Below are 19,872 nucleotides of genomic sequence, written 5' to 3'. Positions count from 1 at the left end.
CAGCCTGGGCAACATAACAAACCCGCACCCACCCACAAATTTTTTTTTTAAATAGTCAAGCAGAGTGATGCTGCCTGTTGTCCTAACTACTCAGCAGGCTGAGGCAGGAGGCTCACCTGAGCCCAGAGTTCCCGGCTGCAGTGAGCTGAAATTGCACCATAGCATTCCAGCCTGGGCTACAGAGTGACACCCTGCTTCTAAAAGTAAAAATAAAAATAAAAACATTTTACCTAGTAAAATGCCAACAGCAGTAGACTGTGAAAACTTTATGTATACACAAATATTTAAAGCAACCACTAAAAAAAGTTTTACCAAGAGACACACCCAAAAATACTCTAGATAAATCAAAACAAAATTCTAGGCTGGGCATGGTGGCTCACGTCTGTAATCCCAACACTTTCGGAGGCCAAGGCGGGAGGATCACTTGAGCCCAGGAGTTCGAGACCAGCCTGGGCCACATGGTGAAATCCTATCTCTACAAAAAATAGAAAAATTAGCTGGCGTGGTAGCATATGCCTGCAGTTCCAGCTACTCTGGAGGCTGAGATACAAGGATTGCTTGAGCTCAGGAGTTCAAGCCTGCAATGAACCAAGATCAGGCCACTGCACTCCAGCCTGAATGACAAAGTGAGACCCTGTCTCAAAAAACAAACAAACAAAAAAATCTAAAAAAAGTTTAAGCCACACAGAGGTAGAAAAAAAAATAGAAAAGCAAAAAATAAAACGGCAGATTTAGCTCTGACATATCAATGACTACATCAAAAATAAATGGTCTAAATACATCAATTAAAAGACTGTCAGCATGGAATAAAATACAAAAACTATATATTCTCTTTAAGAAACTCATTTTGAAAATATACATATAGGTACGTTAAAAGTAAGAGTATTAAAAACATGTATCATGCAAAGCTTAAAATAAAGCAAGATAGCTTATATTAATATCAGAAAAGTAGACTTTTGAAATACAGAAAATTATAAGCGACAGCGAGGGGCATTATGTAATGATAGAAGGATAAATATATCAAGCTCCATATATCAAAACATTACACTGTACCCCAGAAATATATACAAATATTATTTGCCCATTAAAAATAAATTTAGAAAAGGGTATCAAGGAAATATTATGAATAATTCTTCACACATCAATACATTATCTCAAATGACATAGACCAGTTCTACAAAAAACACAAGCTACTACATTCGCACAAATATGAACACATAATTTGAATAGCCCTATAGCTATTAAGAAAATTGAATTTATAATTTTAAAGTTTCCGAAAAAGAAATCTGTTGCCTCAAATGATTTCACTAGAAAAATCAAACATTTAAAGAAGAATTAGGCTGGTCCTATGGTAATAAGTTATCAGAATTTATTAACATTAATGTCATTAAAGTTGGTATACAACCCCCACTGCTAAATTTGACTGAAAAAAAGAAAAAAAAAAGAAGAAGGAAGAAGAAAGAAGAAGGAAGAGGAAGAAGGAAGGGAAGGAAAGAAAGGAAGGGACAGAGGAAAGAAAGGAAGGGCTGGAGGAAGGAAGGAAGGGAGGGAGGGAGAGAGGGAAGGCGGGAGGGAGGGAGAGGGAGAGGGGGAGCAATTCACACAATCTGTTCCAGAAAATTGAAGATGGAAGAATTTCCAACTCATTTTATGAAACTAGTGTAGTATTGCCCTGATATGAAAACCAGAAAAAGACAGTATAAAGAAAACTATAGACTCTTATTCCTCATGAATATAGACAGAAATATCCTTAACAAAATACTAACAAATAAAGCCCAGCAATATGTAAAAACAATCAGGCAACATGACAAAGCAGGGTTTATCCCAGATATGCAGGCTGGTTTAAGATTTGAAACTCAGTTTATGTAATCCTTCCCATCAACAGGCTAAAGAAGAAAAGTCACATGATTATATTGCTGCCTAAAACGCATTTGACAAACTTAAATGTTTCCATCATAAAAACTCTTAGAAAAATACTAATAGAAGAGAATTTCTTAAATTTGATAATGAGCATCTACGGAAAGTCTTCAGCTAACGTTATACTTAATGGTGAAAGATGGAATGCTTTCCACTTAAGAACAAGAGCAACGCAAGAAAGGATGTCTGTCCTCTCTGTTCTTAATCACTATAGTGCTGGAGCTTCTAGCTAGTACTATAGGGCAAATAAAGGAAATAAAAGGCACACAGATTGAAAAGTAAGAACTAAAACTGCCCTATTTGCAGATGATATTATTGGCTGTGTAAAACACCCCAAGATATCTACAGAAACCTCCCAGAAGTAAAAAGTGAATGAACAAGATCTCAGGATAAAAGATAAGCACACAAAATCAATTGTATTTCCATATACTCACAATTAGTATGTGAACACCAACATTGAAAATACATTGCTATTTACAGCTGCTAAAAATGTAATACAAAGTGTAAATATGACAAAACATATACAGGATTTTCATGCTGAAAACTATGAAATACTGATGAAAGAAATTAAAGACTTAAATAGGAGAGAGATCCCATGTTTTCCCTAAATTGATTTATTGGCTTAATGTAACTCCTGTCAAAATCCCAGTAAGATTTTTTGTAGATACAGACAGATTACTTCAATATTTATATGGAAAGGTAAAGGAACTAAGATAGCTAAAAACTATTTTGAAAAAGAAGAATAAAGTGAGAGGAATCTGTCTACCCAATTTCAAGACTTAGATAGCTAGAGTAATCAATACTGAGTGGTATTGGCAGAGGAAGAGACACATGGATCAATGGAACAGGATAGAGAATCCAGAAATAAACCCGCACATGTCACATATTTCCAACTGATTTTTTACAAAGGTACAAAAGCAATTAAATAGAGGAAATATAGCTTTTTCAAAAAGCAGTACTGAAGAAATTGGACATCTATAAGTGGGGAAAAAGAACTTTGGCCTAAGTCTCACATTTGATTTGAAAAATTAATGTAAAATGGATCACAGGCTTAAATGCACAAAAGTACAAATGTTTTGGGAAACAACATAAGAAAAAATATTTGGATCTATAACTATGGAAAAAGTTCTTAGATTTGACACTAAAAACCCAGTCTGTTTAAGAAAAGACTACTAAATTAATTTCACAATAAAAAATTTGCTCTGTGAAAGACTTTGTTGAAAGGATGGAAAGACAAATTATAGACTGAGAAAATATGTGAAAACCATGTACCTCACAAAGCACTAGTATGAAGAATATATAAAGAACTCTCAAAACTCAACAGTGAAATTGTCAACAGTCCAATTTGAAATGAATAAAAGATATGAACAGACATTTCGCTAAGAGGGTATATAAAAGGCAAAGAATCACATGAAAAAAATGTTTAACATCATTAGCCATTGAGGAAATACAAATTAAAGCCACAAATATATATCACCAGATATCTAGCACAACAAAAATTAAAAATAGTGCCAACACCAAATGCTGATGACATTAAAGAGAAACCTGCTCATTTATAAATTGCTTGTGAAAATGCAAAATGGTACAGCCCCTCGGGAATACAGTTTGGCAGTTTATTTGAATTAACATGTAAATACCATACAACCCAGCAATTATACTCTTAGGCATTTATCCCAGATAAATGAAAAATTCTGTTTACACAAAAACCTGTACATGAATATTTACAGCTTTATTCATCATAGCCAAAAAGTAAACAACCCACATGTTCTTCAGGGTGAATGGTTAAGCAAATGGTGGTCCATCCATACCATGGAATACTATTCAGCAATACAAAAGAATTAACTACTGATAAACACAACCTAGATGATCTCAAGGGCATAGGCTGAGTGAAAAAAATGTCAGCTTCAAAAGGTTACAAACTATGTAATTCTATTTATTTAACATTCTGAAGATGACCAAATTATAGAAATGGTAAACTGATGAGTGGTTGCCAAAAAAGGAGAGAGTAGATATAGGAGAGAAGAGAGAGGAGCTATAAAAATAAAATAGAAAGTATCCTTGTAGTGACCAAAATGTTCTGTATCTCTACTGTATCAATGAATATATCCTAGTTGAGATATTCTACCAGTTTTGCAAGAGGAAAAGACTATTGGAAGAAAGTGAATAAAGGGTGCACTGGATCTTGCTGCATATTTTTTTCACAACTGTATGTGAATCTGGAATTATCTCTCTTAAAGAAATAATTGGGGAAGTCCAAGATCATTCAATAAATGGTTTTGTAACATCTGATTAATAACTTGGACAAAATCATTTTTTAATCTGAAAGAAAACCTAATTAAGTATCTATCAAGAATTATAAAACGTTCACATGGTCTTGACTAGTGATGGCTCTTCTGGGAGCAAATAAATGATCCTAAACATGAAAATAAGAAAACCCTGCGGCCGGGCGCGGTGGCTCAAGCCTGTAATCCCAGCACTTTGGGAGGCCGAGACGGGCGGATCACGAGGTCAGGAGATCGAGACCATCCTGGCTAACCCGGTGAACCTCCGTCTCTACTAAAAAGTACAAAAAACCAGCCGGGCGAGGTGGCGGGCGCCTGTAGTCCCAGCTACTCGGGAGGCTGAGGCAGGAGAATGACGTAAACCCGGGAGGTGGAGCTTGTAGTGAGCTGAGATCTGGCCATTGCACTCCAGCCTGGGCGACAGAGCGAGACTCCATCTCAAAAAAAAAAAAAAAAAAGAAAAGAAAAAAAAGAAAACCCTGCACAAAGTACTGTTACATAGAGAAATCCCTCCAAAACAGCATCTACTGATTACATTGTGTACCAAAACTAGTGCTTGACTGTGGGAAATATTGGTTAGAGATGGAGAATTATGTGCTGTTCTAAAGGAGAAAAAAAGGGTGAGAGATGGCAGCAACAACAAAAAGCCATTACCTTACTGTCATTGGAATGAGTTTGATTCTCAGACCTGGCATGCACCAAACAATGGAGAGCTGGCAAGAAATAGCAATCAACCAGGTGTGATGATTACACTGTGTACCCAGAATCCAGAGCTCCACCAAAGACAGAAAGAGGGCAGAGAAACTCAAGCCAGGAAAAGGGCTGGGCAAGCTACTCCTCCAGCAGTATGGCAAAAGTATGCTATTTGGAAGTGTGTGAGAATAAAGAAACCAAGTGTAAGGAGGATATGTGTATACCTCCCAGTGTAGATGTGTTTCCCAAACTTGTGCCAGCTTTCTGTAGTTTCTGTCCACTGCTCATATCTCCCCTATTGCCATCTGCCTCTGGTAGAATACAGGTGCAGTAATGAAAAAAACATGGTTCTTAGGAGACAATGAAATGGTCTGGGGGAGATTATGGTATGTTAAGGAAGTACCAAGGATAAGCAGCACAGTAACCTGAGAGCTAGTAGCCTTGTATCTTAGGAAGAGTAAGCCTTCTTATCAGGGAGAGGAAACTAGAAGGACCACAGTTCCAGCTGTTGGAGGGCTGATGAGAAAATAATAGTGGTGCTTATAATTTGCGTTTGGAGCATGAGTATAGCTGACATGGCCTTAAAAAATCATTTTTACATAGGTTGACTTATTTTTAAAATGGAGGAAAGAATTGTCTGCTAGTGCTAGGATTAGGATGAGGTTAAGTGATGTCAAATTATACAAATATAAAGTCGGATGGTCTCTTTATTTAAAATTTCATAATTTTGTTCATCACCTATCTTTTTTGCCTTAGTTTTTAAGTTATTAGTACAAGACATTAAAAACTTGTTTCTCTTGATTGCTGGGTTTTGGGGGACTCCTGTGCCTAAAGTAACTGCCTCCCTTGCCTCATCCTATCCACTAGCCCAGATCCTGTCGGCTGCTGCAAGAGGACCCAGTTGATACGACGGGTCAGGTCACAGGGCAAAGCCAACGGGAATAGTCAAAATAAAGAAAATGAGAAAAGGAAATGGAAGCAAGCCAACGAAGTTGACCTTAATCCTTGAGAAAGAAATATAATGGGAATATATCAACTAGGTGTGGGATTCCTACCCACAAAGGCAAAGTTTGACTCACATTTCCCTTTGTTCAGGCTTTGGAAAACAACAGTAAGAATTACCATTTAATGAGTGCTTATATAATGTGGGGGATTAGGTTAATCATTATATTTATATCATCATAATTGTCACATTTGCTTTATTAAATATGCATTCATAGCTCTCAGTTATACACATTAGAAAACTTAGACTTCCTCAGTTAAGTACATCATCCAAGGTCATGATGCTGCTAAGTGGAGGGACATGGTTGGAACTCATGCCTACCTGAATGCAAAACTCCACAGCCTTAATCACTGCCCCATACCTACCTACTGATAGAGTCAAGAGAGGATAAGCATCAACAGAAGTTGCAGAGAAAGAAAGAGTCAGGGCTGATATATAAAAATTCAGTGTTTGCCTTCTAAAAATGTTTTTCCATGTTCTTAAATAGTATACACATAGCACAAGTTCCCAAATTGGAAAGAACAAAAGCTTTTCTGAATTTCAATAATTCACAGGCCATGTGTGTTCTTAAAGTTGGGGGACCATCCAGTTACCCAACTACATAGGGAAACACATGCAGAACATAGGCAGAAATAAGTAGAAAGTACTAATGCCCATTCTTACCCAACCCCAATCAGAGGAGACCTAAAATGTTCAGTGTAACATCAACCAGAGAGAACATTCCCCAGCCCGTCAAAGGCCTCTGAGTATAGAGACCTGACTGTGCTGGCTGGAGCACCTGTTACTGTGCCAAGCCTAGCAAGAAGAATACAGTACTAGAAAGTGAGATTATAAGACAGTTAAAGCATGCTTTTTACTCTTTGCATATCTCATATATCTGGACACAATGGTATAGCACATTGGAAACCAAATGTGATCCCCTGAGGCTGACCAAATGAGGTCAATAATTCATCTTAGTCCCCAAAGACATTTGTTTTTTGCTCTTCTATCTGTAACATAAAGGAAATGCATCACAGAAGTGTGAATAATCCTGAAGAAAGCTATCAGAGTTGCATATCCCCATAGTGCCACAGGGAATTATTCAAAAGTATTTGTCAGAAATAGCAAGATAACAATAACAGAGTGTTTTGGTCCCAAAGCACTATAGTTTGTAGGGAAGGACATTAACTCACATCAGAATTTAGATTAACCATAATGTTAATATGATATTGTTAATTGTTAATATAAAAAGGCTTAGATATTCCACAATGAAAAGACAAGAACACAACCTTTACATTGTTTCATTTTGAAAGTTTTATTTTTACAATAATCCTACTAAGAGGTTAACCATTAATAATTGTTTTGGTAGTGAATTATAAGAGCTTAGTAAACATCATTATCATAACAATACCAATCTTTGAATTTCCAAAAACCAAATATACTTCTAAATTAAAAGCTAGATGGGGTTCTATATATTTTGCCTAAATCTTACTAAAAGATTAGTATCAATTCCTGACAAGGTACTTCTCTTTTCAAGAAGATTACACTTAAAGAAGGATTTTCTTCTTTCTCTTGGGCAAAGGAATTGGAAAAAGATAAGCAAAAAGACAAGGCACAGTGCACCGTGGGGTAGTACTTAATTCAGCCTTACCTCAGCCCCTCCTCAAAGAAATCCGAAGTGGCAGGGATATCAATAAAATTAAAATAGACATTTTAAGGTTGTGTTCTATACACAAAATTCAAATTTTAGTAAATATTCAGAGTAAGCCATTGTTTATGCAGGCCTAGTTACAATCTGCCATACCTATAGTTCATAGACATGACTAACAGTGGACCCTACATAGGGAAGTAATAACCTGGGCAGCTGAAGTGTGTTAACCCCAAGGGGTACTGTTCCCATTGCAGTCACTGCAAACAGCAACCCTTGGAGGGGGCGGTGAGCATCCTGCACAGCTGTCTGCCGCGACCCTGAACACCCTGATATCAGAAAATCAAACTACATGCAACAAGCACAGCATTTTTAAATCAAGTTAGTTCTATTTTAGAAATTGCTTGAGCCACATATTCCAAGCCTGGCAGGCAGAACAAAAAAAGCAGACTCACTTAGTTCAAATCAGTGTAGGAACATTTAGCTTCTTTCAGAACTATCAATAGTACTTACCTTAAAACTGTGCATTCAGGCAGCTTGATGGCTGAGGTTTGTCCAGTTTGTTTTCTATTGATCTTTCATCTCTGCTTCAACCCCCACTTGTACATATCCACCCCATCACCTGGTATCATGCTCAGCCCAGTCTAACAACTGCCTTAGCCTCAGAACCCAGCCCAAACCAGGCCCCATTCTGAACAGCCTGAGACAAGCACAAGTCAGAGGAAGAGAAAGGAGACAAAGATTAAATATTAAATTCATTCTTTAGAGGTGGTTGAGATACAAAGTAAAAACGGCCTTTTACATCTGTTATTCAATAGATGCCAATTTTTTTGGTTTTTATTTAAATACTTGTATTTTAAGGAAAGGGAGACAGAAATTACCAATGCATTTTCTTATCCAAGAGTGCAGATGTGGGCAGGCAATAATAGTGAGAAAGCTTCAAAAGGAAATCAAATTCCAGAGGAATTCTTGTAACTGATGCTACACAGGATTATTTTGGAGAGCCTAAAGCAAGGGTACTATAAGGAGGATGAACAGTACAAGGTAAAGCTGGAAGTAAACATTTAGGCAGAACTCACCAGAAATTCCTTGAGCTTAATCTTGTTTTCCTCTCAACACTGACACTTGTCTTTCCAACCCTCAAAACCAAGTTCCACCCTGAAAATGTCCCAAACAAGCTTTAATCCTTGAACTTCATATCTGCCCATCTTGGGGTGGTCTGTAGGATCTGCTTGTATGATAATCCATCAGCAGATGCACTGGTCCACAGCGCAGCCTTTGCTCAGGATCGAATCATAATAAACCTGAAAGGCCCTCAGATTCTGAATACTGAATACTGTCATGTGTTTCTCTTCCTTGTGGTATTTCTCAAATAATAGCCCCTGATTCCTGATGGAATTGCTGTACTCATACCAATACGAGGTTCTTCCCCGCACCACCACTAGACAATATTTAAGATAAATTGTTCTCCTTCAACTGCTGCCAAAGTAAGTAGTTTCCTTGTTTCCTGGAGCTCTCTGAAGAAGTTGGAGCCGCTGAAACTCAGAGGATTTGAAAAGCATTAACATGTATTTTTTCTTTCTCACTTAGTTCAAATGTACTGAAAGAAAAAGAACATTTATTTCCATGACTACTTCAGGTAAAGCCTCAAATCCTCTGGTTTCTCTAAAGTTTTCAGTTTTGTGTGAGAAAGCACACTGTCCTTCATCAATAAACCCGTAAGGGCTTTAGAGCTCTTCAGTCCTTATAAGCAACCCCAACATGATTTAATACCATTTTCTGGTTTTGTTCTTCATCTCTATAGCAATTCAGGATGGATTATAAAGAATCTATTTTTATTTCTAGGCTTCCAATTGCTTCACAATATGCATTTAAAACAAATCAGAATTATCCTAATGCTACACAATTGTTTTTATATTTCTCTATAGGCCTGGAAGAAATCTCCAGGATCCTTAACAGGCAATTTCCTGGCCACAAAGTGAAACCACAGTATAACCATCCCAGAGAAATAACTATTTCACCTTCTTATAGAGACTCACAAAAGTGGAGATTCCACAACGTCCTTCAGTTACTTCAAATGTTAACATCCCTCAATGTTGGCAAATGTGTTCTGATCTGTAGAGTCTCATGTTCTCATTAAACCTGTTCTGTTTGTTCCTCAATGAAGAGATGTATCGGGTAGATATTCATTTTTAATTCAACACAGTAATCATTTGTTAAGCAACTCCTATGTGTAAGCACTCTACTAAGCACCAGAGATAATGAAATGAAAGATATAACCCAAGCCCTCAAGAAATTTGAAATTTAGTGAGAAAAATTGTCATGTAAACATTATAATAATGTTTTTTACAACAGAGTCTGGGTAATATTCAAAATATTTAAATATTACAATCTGGGCACAAACCTATTAAAATGGAGACCTATGGTAGGACCAGGAGAAGGTTCTGAAGGATGCTCTGTAAATGCTGCAATTAAGCATCGTGGGAAAATGTAAGGAGTGTGGGTGACAGCAGTGATGACCTGCAAACAGAGGATGTAGCTCTGTAGGTCAAGGCACTGAATATTTTGCAACTGATATTTTAAAATTTCAATATTTTGCAACTAGTTTGGTCATTCTGGTGCACAAGAACTGAATACTAGCTTCACATAAAAAGAATCATTCTTTTTTTTCTTTTTTTCTTTTTTTTTAATTATTATTATACTTTAAGTTCTAGGGTACATGTGCATAACATGCAGGTTTGTTACATATGTATACTTGTGCTATGTTGGTGTGTTGTACCCATCAACTCGTCAGCACCCATCAACTCGTCATTTACAACAGGTATAACTCCCAATGCAATCCCTCCCCTCTCCCCCCTCCCCATGATAGGCCCCAGTGTATGATGTTCCCCTTTCCGAGTCCCAGTGATCTCATTGTTCAGTTCCCACCTATGAGTGAGAACATGCAGTGTTTGGTTTTCTGTTCTTGTGATAGTTTGCTGAGAATGATGGTTTCCAGCTGCATCCATGTCCCTAAAAAGGACATGAACTCATCCTTTTTTATGGCTGCATAGTGTTCCATGGTGTATATGTGCCACATTTTCTTAATCCAGTCTGTCACTGATGGACATTTGGGTTGATTCCAAGTCTTTGCTATTGTGAATAGTGCAGCAATAAACATACGTGTGCGGGAGGGTAAAATCTTAACTTCCATAAGTACTGATTAGCAAACACAGATGGCCTAACCACACTGACTAACCTCCTCCTAACATACTCTAGTACTTTTTGACTAGCAAGCACTCTTTTATATAAACTCTTATAAGTGCTAGTAAATTTCCTGCCTTTTGTTTTAGCCGAGCTCAATCTATCTCCTCAAGACTATGGCAATAGTCTCGAATAAAATCTTCCTTGCCTGTTTAATTTGTCTGATGCAATTTTTTTAATAGTAACAATACAAGTAAGGAGGTAATCCAGCAATCCAGATAACCAATACATTAACATGACCTGATAACTGGTCAGAAACAGAGACAGTAATCATTGAGGTGGCTCTACATGTCTTGGGATAATGCTGTCTTTTGAGACGGGGAATCCGTGAAGGAATGCTGCTAAGGCAAATCAACTGTGATGCCATCAGAATTTCAGCTTCAGGGCTCCTCACTTCTTCATTCCCTCTCAAGACTCAAGTAGGGACCAAGCAAAATGTTACTTTTTTAAATCTCTGCAAAAATAAGCTATTTTAAGTGTATTTGGTAAGAATACATTCCAGTTTCTTTCCACTATAACTTTTCCTATGTGATTTTTTTCCTTGTGTCAGATTGTATTGATGTGAGCATCTGTGGGACACTGGTGAAAGGAAGCTAGGTTGGGGAGATGCTCATATTTTCAGCTTTTAAAAAATTTTGGAACATTTCCATAAGTGAAGAATAACAGACAGAGCAAGACTTTGTCTCAAAAAAAATAAAGATTAATCACTGCATAAAACAATTTGAAATGTTCTGAAATCTTAAAATGTACATATAAGTTTGAGAGTGGTTTTCAGAATGTGTCAACCATGTTCAAAATTCACAATATTTCCAGTAACAAGTTCAAAAATGAAAAGACTACATTATGTTTGTTCTTTATTGAAAAAGACATAACAAAATCATTCTTATTTTAAAAGGTGCCAATACTTATGCATTTAGAGGTCTATAAAGCAGTTATTAAAAATTGATATTTTCTAAATTTTGGGGTGTTTGTGGGTGTTTTCAACTTTTAAGTTTGACATTTCTTATTTTATATAAATATTTAATTTCATATCTAATGTGACAAAGCTTTGCTCTCCTAAAAAAGTCTGCCTTTTTCAGAAATGGAAGGAACAGCACAGCTTCTCTCAATAGGATACATTGGATAGAAATCAAAACCCTTGTACCTCTGGCTCAGTAAATAATCACTTTATGTAAGAATTACATTTCAGTAACAATGTCGTAAGTGAATAAACGCTGCTTAGCAATACACAGGCATAGTCATCGTTTGTAGTCTCTTTTTAAAACAAATTTTTTCCAAGCCATCTTTAAGAATCTTGCTTTCTCACAATTTTCCTCTTTTCTCTTTCTGAACTGATAGAGAAGCAAGTTAAAGAAAATTCTCCTACACAGTTTCCACTATTGGCTTAATGACTAACACTCTTCTCAAAATCTGGCTAAGTGCTTGAGTGTGCTGCACTATGTGTTTGCTCATGTGTAAAGTGGCATGCTTACAACTGGCCTGTTTTCCCTTTTGATGATAAGAACTCACATTTCCAAACACAAGTGTGAGAGAAGTTAGAGGCCACGGAATCCCCTGATGTCATTGGCCTGCCCTCTGCCATGGTCTGACTGGGGTGGCATGTCTTGACAGAGTGGCGCCATACTGACAGTGTTGAGATAGCACAGTTTCATTATTTTTGGGGTGGGGTTTTTCATGCAGAGTGTACAGTCAAGTACAACTGAATGAAACAGTGACATAAACAGGAATGTTTTTTACGGAATTTTAAATGTTAAAGTGTTCTAGAAAGAAACGGCACTCTCATATCAGTGATCTTAGTGTCTTAATCTCATTTGTAAAATGAGGATAATAGTATCTATGACATCAAGGTTTTTTTTGTTTTGTTTTTTATAATTTACAATATTTTATTTTTCAAACTGTTAAGTGGTTACATTGAGAGACAGAGAGGGCAGCTAGCTATTGATAGATTTTATTTCTACAAGAATCTCACAAATAACTCTTGAATATTGCAGCCAGATCAGAGGCTTCAATGAGGCTGCTGACTTACAACCTTCTCTATGCCTCCTGCATGCCTACGTCATTTTGTTGATCTCTAAATCTTAAACAGAGGGCTTCCTCTGCTGGAGCAGATACTGGGCTCATCAAACCCATTTTATCTTCTTCCTAGACACGCATTTAGATTACCTTTCCTGGACTACTTGGCTGTTAGGTTTGACAGCGACTGAGTTTTAAGTAAATTTAAAGGACTTTCTAAGTAATCTTATAGGACTAGTCTATGAAAAATTTCCAGGCATAATTCTCCATATTTCTTCAGCTGCTACAAGCCTAATAAAGATAACCATGGTAATTATAGAAGCCACTGCTAAGGAAGATATGGGCATTGAGGAAAAAAAATCAGGTCCCTGAATTATTGCTTTGGAAAAAGTTACCAATCGGGAGTACCAGTTTTGTAAGTAAACAAGAAGTGATTTTTCTATCACGGTTGAGCAATGACACATTTAGGGTTTTTTGTTTTTTGTTTTTTGTTTTTAACAGCAGTTGCCTTAAATGAAATACCTCCTAATTGATATTAATGTGATTACTATGAGAGAAACGTGATTAGACTTTGAAAATATATTTTCCCTTCTCCTTATATAGAAAGGTTACAATATGCAATTTTTGTGAAGATTAAAATAATTGCTTCAGTGATGTTGCTTAATTATACCTGTTATAATTAAAACTACTATTATCAAGTCAACAGATGTTTATGAGCATTTACTAAGTGAAAGTTGCTATGGTATATCTGACAGTACAATAGTTGATAAGAACTCTCATCTCATGAAGCTTATGTGTCACCGTACCACTTTAAAAATTCTCCTGTTGCTTTTAGCACAATGACATAATGATTTTTTCCTGTGTTCCTATTTTTTAATTCTCTGCTCCTAATGTGAACCCTGAAAACATGATCAGATCAATAAATTTTTTTCCATATATATATAACAGATCAATAAATTTTTTCAAATGAACAGATATTGCAGTCACAGTGTGAATTTTAAAAAGCCAAAAATTACAATGGCTAACTGCATGAGGGATGACAGAAGTACTTATTAATATAGATCTCTATGAATGTATGAAGAGAGCTCCAAACAAATACATAAGCTGTAAGCCTCAAAGAACTTGGATCTACCCTTGAATAACAAGTTTGTAGGTATAATAGTTAAGTTTATGTGTCAGCTTGACTGGACCAGAGGATACCCCGGTATTTGGTCAAACATTATTCTGGGTGTGTCTGTGAGAGCCATTTTGGGTGAGATTAACATTTAAATCAGTAGAGTAGTAAAGTAAATCACCTCTCATAATGTGGGTGGCCCTCATCCAATCAGCTGAACTTCTTAATAGAACAAAAGGCTGACCTTCCCCCAGATAAGATAGAATTCTCCTACCTGACAGCCTGCAAACTAGGACATCAACTCTGTGGATTTAGGACTTGCAGCCACCATATGCCTGAGCTAATTCCTTATAATAAATAAATAACCAACACGTGTGTACATGTGCATATGTGTATGTGTGTGTATATATATATACACACACATACACACACACACAGAATAATGCATAAGGAGAGGTGTGTGTATATTCTAAAAGAACAAATTATATATATTAATATGTGTATATATATGTGTTATATATTGAGGGATGTGTATATATGTGTGTTTTGTGTGTGTGTGTGTATATATATATATGTTCTGTTTCTCTAGAGAACCTTAATACATTAAAGAGGTTAAGTTAAATTTCAGACTTTTTGAATCTGTGACTCCTGTGAGATATTTTCTATACTAAAAACATGCCTTGGATAACTGAGGGCATTTTTTGGCCTAAAAAATCATATATCAAAGGTAAAATCCCAAGAGTTGTTCTGATGACCATTCACCACTCTTTATTGGAATGGACATAATACTATAAAACCACAGTATTTACCTTGGATTGGGTGATGAACTCAGTTTGAATATCTGATAGAAGCCATATCCTCCACTAGAATGCAAACTCCATCATGGAAGGAGGTGTAATCTTGTTTACTGCTGTGTTCCCAGTGCCTGGGACACTACTTGGTATATAATAGAGATTTGGTAAATATTGTGCAATGAAAGAATACATAAGTACACCCTCTATAAGAAACATGCATAGATACAGCCCCATAAACTCAAATCCAGTGCAACTTTGCACACAATATCCAAATCCCCATGAAGTCTCATCTGTGGCCCTTAGCTAAGAAGACCTATTCTGAAAAGTTTCAATAAGAGCCAAATGTAAGAAAAGCATTACTTTACAATTTCTATATTTTTCTATCTGTAGATTTTTACATTATACTTAAGAAATAGAGAAAAACAGAGAGAATCAGAGACAAGAAAGATATAGAAATAGACAACCAACCTCCAGAAACCCATGCACTAAAGCCCACAGTTTCAGTCTGGTGAGCTTGCTTGACAGCACCAGATTGCACACAATATTTTTTCCAGAGAGATATGTAGATTTAACATATCTTTTTGACTTCCCCTTTTCCAATAGTGAGTATAATATAATGGATTTGTGTTTCATGAATTGGTTCCTAAATTATTGCATAGAAAACTAAGGGAGGAAAGAATGTAATAAATGTCAGACTTTGATATGTCCATAAAGTTCTTTAAAGTCCAGCTTATCAGAGGCCATGAATATAATCTTTAGAAGCGCCATAAAATATAGTAAAAGCCATAGGGGTTTGGGTTTAGGTTCAGTGGAACTGCAAAGATCCTAACCCACTGCTACTTAACGGAGGCTCTGAAAGGAATAGTCTTAACAGTGCTCTATTGAATTCAGATAGCCGGAAACTCAGCTCTCAAGATCAATTTGAAAGAAGGTCACTCAAGTCCAAAGGAACATATGGTGAAAATAAATGAAAACTAAATAAAAATCAAGGTAATTTAAGAGTCTGCACAGGAGCAGCAATAAATAACATTTTAATGTACTTAATAGAATGTTCAAATTGCATGGAAATCTAATAACATGAAAATAATTTTAATTTGAGATAAATGAAGCTCTGAGATGCTAAGTAACAAGTAAGTGACAGAGCAGCGTCTCGTATGCACAATCCTTAGACCACAGTTTTCAAGCTCCAATTATGCCACCAGGAGACTTTATGAAGTGACACAGGTAGACCAGTCTCCAATCGGAGTGGCTAATGGAAAAGGAAACCCGCTCAATAGCACAAAGCAATTCACTCAAATGACAAAGTGGTTTTGTGAATCCCAAATGTCTGTGACCTAAAAAGAACAGGTTGCCTTTCTCACTATTAAGACAATTTGTCCACATTTAGTTCTCATACAGAAAGCAAAATAAATGTGGGGATGACAAGATATAACTGATCTTAATATTCTTTGTCTATTTTAATCTGCTCAAATCAGTTTCTTCCTTGCCAACAAGTGTCCTCTGGCTGAGAAAATTAAATAATGGCATGGTCGCCCTGCTATTCTTATATATTGTGAACCAGGTGAGCAGTACCAACTAATTCTAGGATATACAGACTTTATTTTCCTTTGTCATAACTAAGAGGGAATATTTCAGGAAATCTGTACTTCAGCAAAACACATAAGATGTTTTGACATTTAAGAATCACCGTTTTCCCATACAGGAATATAGATAGTATACCCACAACTGTTTTGGCAGTTATATAATCTTAGTATTTATTTCCAAACTATTTATCAGAAAATGAAACATATTGTTACTTGGATACTTTTACTAGTTGTCATAGGCTTTTTAAAAATAAAGTTGAATATAGCTTGTTTCTCTCTTCTGATCTCTTTAGAAAAATATTGCTTCTCTTCTTAAGAAACAATCTAATATTTTTGACCCTATCCCAGATTGCAAATCATTACTGAGAATTATGTTTTATAAGACATTAAATAGGATATTGTTCTTGTAAGAGTAAAGCTCATAGCCCATATTCCATTTCCCAAGTTTTAGACCTAGAAGCCCATAGGGTCTTGTCTTCTGCTTTGTCTAGTTTTCTATTTACAACTGCCCACCACCAGATGTTATTACTTGACATGGTATTGTATATCACTGCCATGTAGGTGGCATAAAGATTTATGTCCTCTTCATGAATAGTTGACAAATTCTATTTTCATTTCACAATGGATGAATGCAAATCACTTGGCCTTAATGTTTCAAAAACATAGTTATTACTTGTTGGCATTCTTTTTGGCTTGAAAAAATGTTTGGCCTTCTGAACACACACAAACACATACATATATACGCTACATATATAGATATACAAGCATGCACATGCATTTTTTCAGGTTGCTTATATATTCTGAAACCTGTCTTTATATAACTTTCACCTCCTATTTTCTTGTTTTTAGATCAGCATATTAGGCAAATATGCATGGCTTTATTTTTCATTTGCATTGCTCATCCCCAATGTTTGTGTTTTCTTTCGTATTTTTATTCTAGAATAATAAGTTACCAGGGCCTCTGACTGATGCACTTGCTATCCTGCATATTGATTTGAAACTGACTTTCTCATTTGTCTTCACAATTCCATCTTTCATAGACCAGAGTCTCATTTTAGAGATCAGATATTTCACTCTTCTCACCCTCAGACCTCTCTATACGTGAACTATTCTGCTTTGTCTAATCTGTCTACTTTTATGCTTAAAGTGTATTTTTGTTCTTACTTTAAATATTGCATGGGACTGGCAATATGCTCTTACACAGTTTGATTTTACAATATTAGCCTAGGCTCTGACATCTAAGAAGCACCATAAGAGGCTATAGGCTCTTCACTTCCTCCATTATCCCAGCAGTATCCACAGCAAGTCCTCGCAAATGCTTTTTGACTGACAGCTACTTCTGGAAGATATGGAAAATAAGCATCTTCACCAGATACTGAGTTTGACTTTGAAAAGACAGGAATCTGAGGGTAACACATTTCATAGCTTAGAAATCTTCTTTTATTCTGAATCTCAATTAAAATGTAATAAACCAAAAGCTGGTATTATCCCAAACAGGTGAAGAGATCCAGTCTTGATTTTCAAAATACTAGAGTCTTGATTTCAAGTTCAAAAGCCACAACACAAGTGCTAGGTGAAAATACTGGGGAAAACTTGTGATTAGGCCAAACCAGTTCTCAAGACCCTTTTAACTGAACTAAGGGATCCATCCAGGAAAGGAGGAAGAGAGATTAGAAAGGAAGAGAGTTGAATCTGAGACGCTGGATCTGGGAAATTTATTATCTTGAATGGAGTCATCCATGAGGTAGAACCACTGCGCATTCTTTAATGCTGAGATTCTGATGGTAACCTCTATGTTGCTTCCTAGGTCGATCCCAGGGAGACTACATATTTCCTGTGGAAACTCCTCAAGCCCTCTTAGTAGGCATAAACAGAGTAAAAATGATAGCATAGCTGGCTGGTCTAAGCAGTGGAGAGCTAGAATCAATCCCCTGAGATTTCTGTGGGCCCAGAGTGAAATGGGAGAGCATCTCAAAGTGGAAAAGAGCTCTCCTGTCCACAGGGGGTTTCACAGACTGCACTGCATAATGAGGTCTGGACCCTCATGTCAGAGGTCAGATGAGGAAGACACTATATATAATGCCATAATGGAAAAGGACTACACACAATGAACTCCATCCCACCATAGGACTGAGATCAGGATCTAAAAGATACTCTTTCCTCCCTAAGATGAATTTCCATACTCTCCTTCCCCACTTTAATTGAGTTTAAACTTAAATGATTGATGAGATGGTTCTACTGAAGTTTACCTGAAATTGATTAAATGAAGTTTTCCTAACTGTGGTGTGTGTGCTGTCAAATACTGTTAACAGTATTCACTCCGGAACCAGATCAACTGGGTTCCAATTTCAGCTTTGTCTAGGATTTATATCATCAGGTGAGTCACATTACTGTCTGTGCCTCAGTTTCCTCATACATGAACTGGGTAAAATAATAGTGATGTACTTACGCTATTGTGTGAATTAAGTGACAACATATATATGTGCTTAGAAAAGTACCTATGGCAAGTACAATATAATAGTACTATTCTGCATCAGGTAGAATGGGTGCTCAAGATAGAAATTAATATTAAATAGTATACTTTTTGACACCTAAGTTTGGGGCATATTAAATGCCTAAATGGTACTGTAATATATTACTATTAAAGAATTTTAGAGATAAAACTTAAAGATAATTTAGTTCAAGATTTATTTGTAGAGATAAGGAGAATGATATTTTAAAAGGTCAAATAATTTGCCCGTGGTCACGTAGCTAATAAATGTCAGAACTGAGATATAAACTCCATAGAGCACTTCCTCATTCAGTGTGCCAGGTACTGTGCTACATGTTGGAGCCACCTACAGGCCCCGATCTCACAGAGCTTACAATATACCGGGAAAGAAAGTGACATGTTATGATAGAAGAAATATGTGGTGCTATATTTCTAGGAGTCAAGCAAAGCTCTTTAAAATAGTAACTTGAGATATTTATTTGGAGGTCCTGTGGAAGAGATACGAATTGGATTTATGGGTCTGCAACCCAGAGAAAAAACCCGGGCTGAAGATACAGATGCAAGAAACATAAGCACATAGATTAATGATTGAAGTCAGAGGCCGAATAGGAACAGCTCCAGTCTCCAACTCCCAGCGCCAGCGACACAGAAGACCGGTGATTTCTGCATTTTCAACTGAGGTACTGGGTTCATCTCACTGGGGAGTGCCGAACAATCGGTGCTGGTCAGCTGCTGCAGCCCGACCAGCCAGAGCTGAAGCAGGGCGAGGCATCGCCTCACCTGGGAAGCGCAAGGGGGAAGGGAATCCCTTTTCCTAGCCAGGGGAACTGAGACACACAACACCTGGAAAATCGGGTAACTCCCACCCCAATATTGCGCTTTAAGCAAACAGGCACACCAGGAGATCATATCCCACACCTGGCCGGGAGGGTCCCACGCCCACGGAGCCTCCCTCATTGCTAGCACAGCAGTCTGTGATCTACCAGCAAGGCAGCAGCGAGGCTGGGGGAGGGGCGCCCGCCATTGCTGAGGCTTAAGTAGGTAAACAAAGCTGCTGGGAAGCTCCAACTGGGTGGAGCTCACAGCAGCTCAAGGAAACCTGCCTGTCTCTG

This window comes from Theropithecus gelada, chromosome 17 (genome assembly GCF_003255815.1).
Source record: "Theropithecus gelada isolate Dixy chromosome 17, Tgel_1.0, whole genome shotgun sequence".
NCBI lineage: Eukaryota > Metazoa > Chordata > Mammalia > Primates > Cercopithecidae > Theropithecus > Theropithecus gelada.
Note: the sequence above shows the minus strand (reverse complement) of the source record.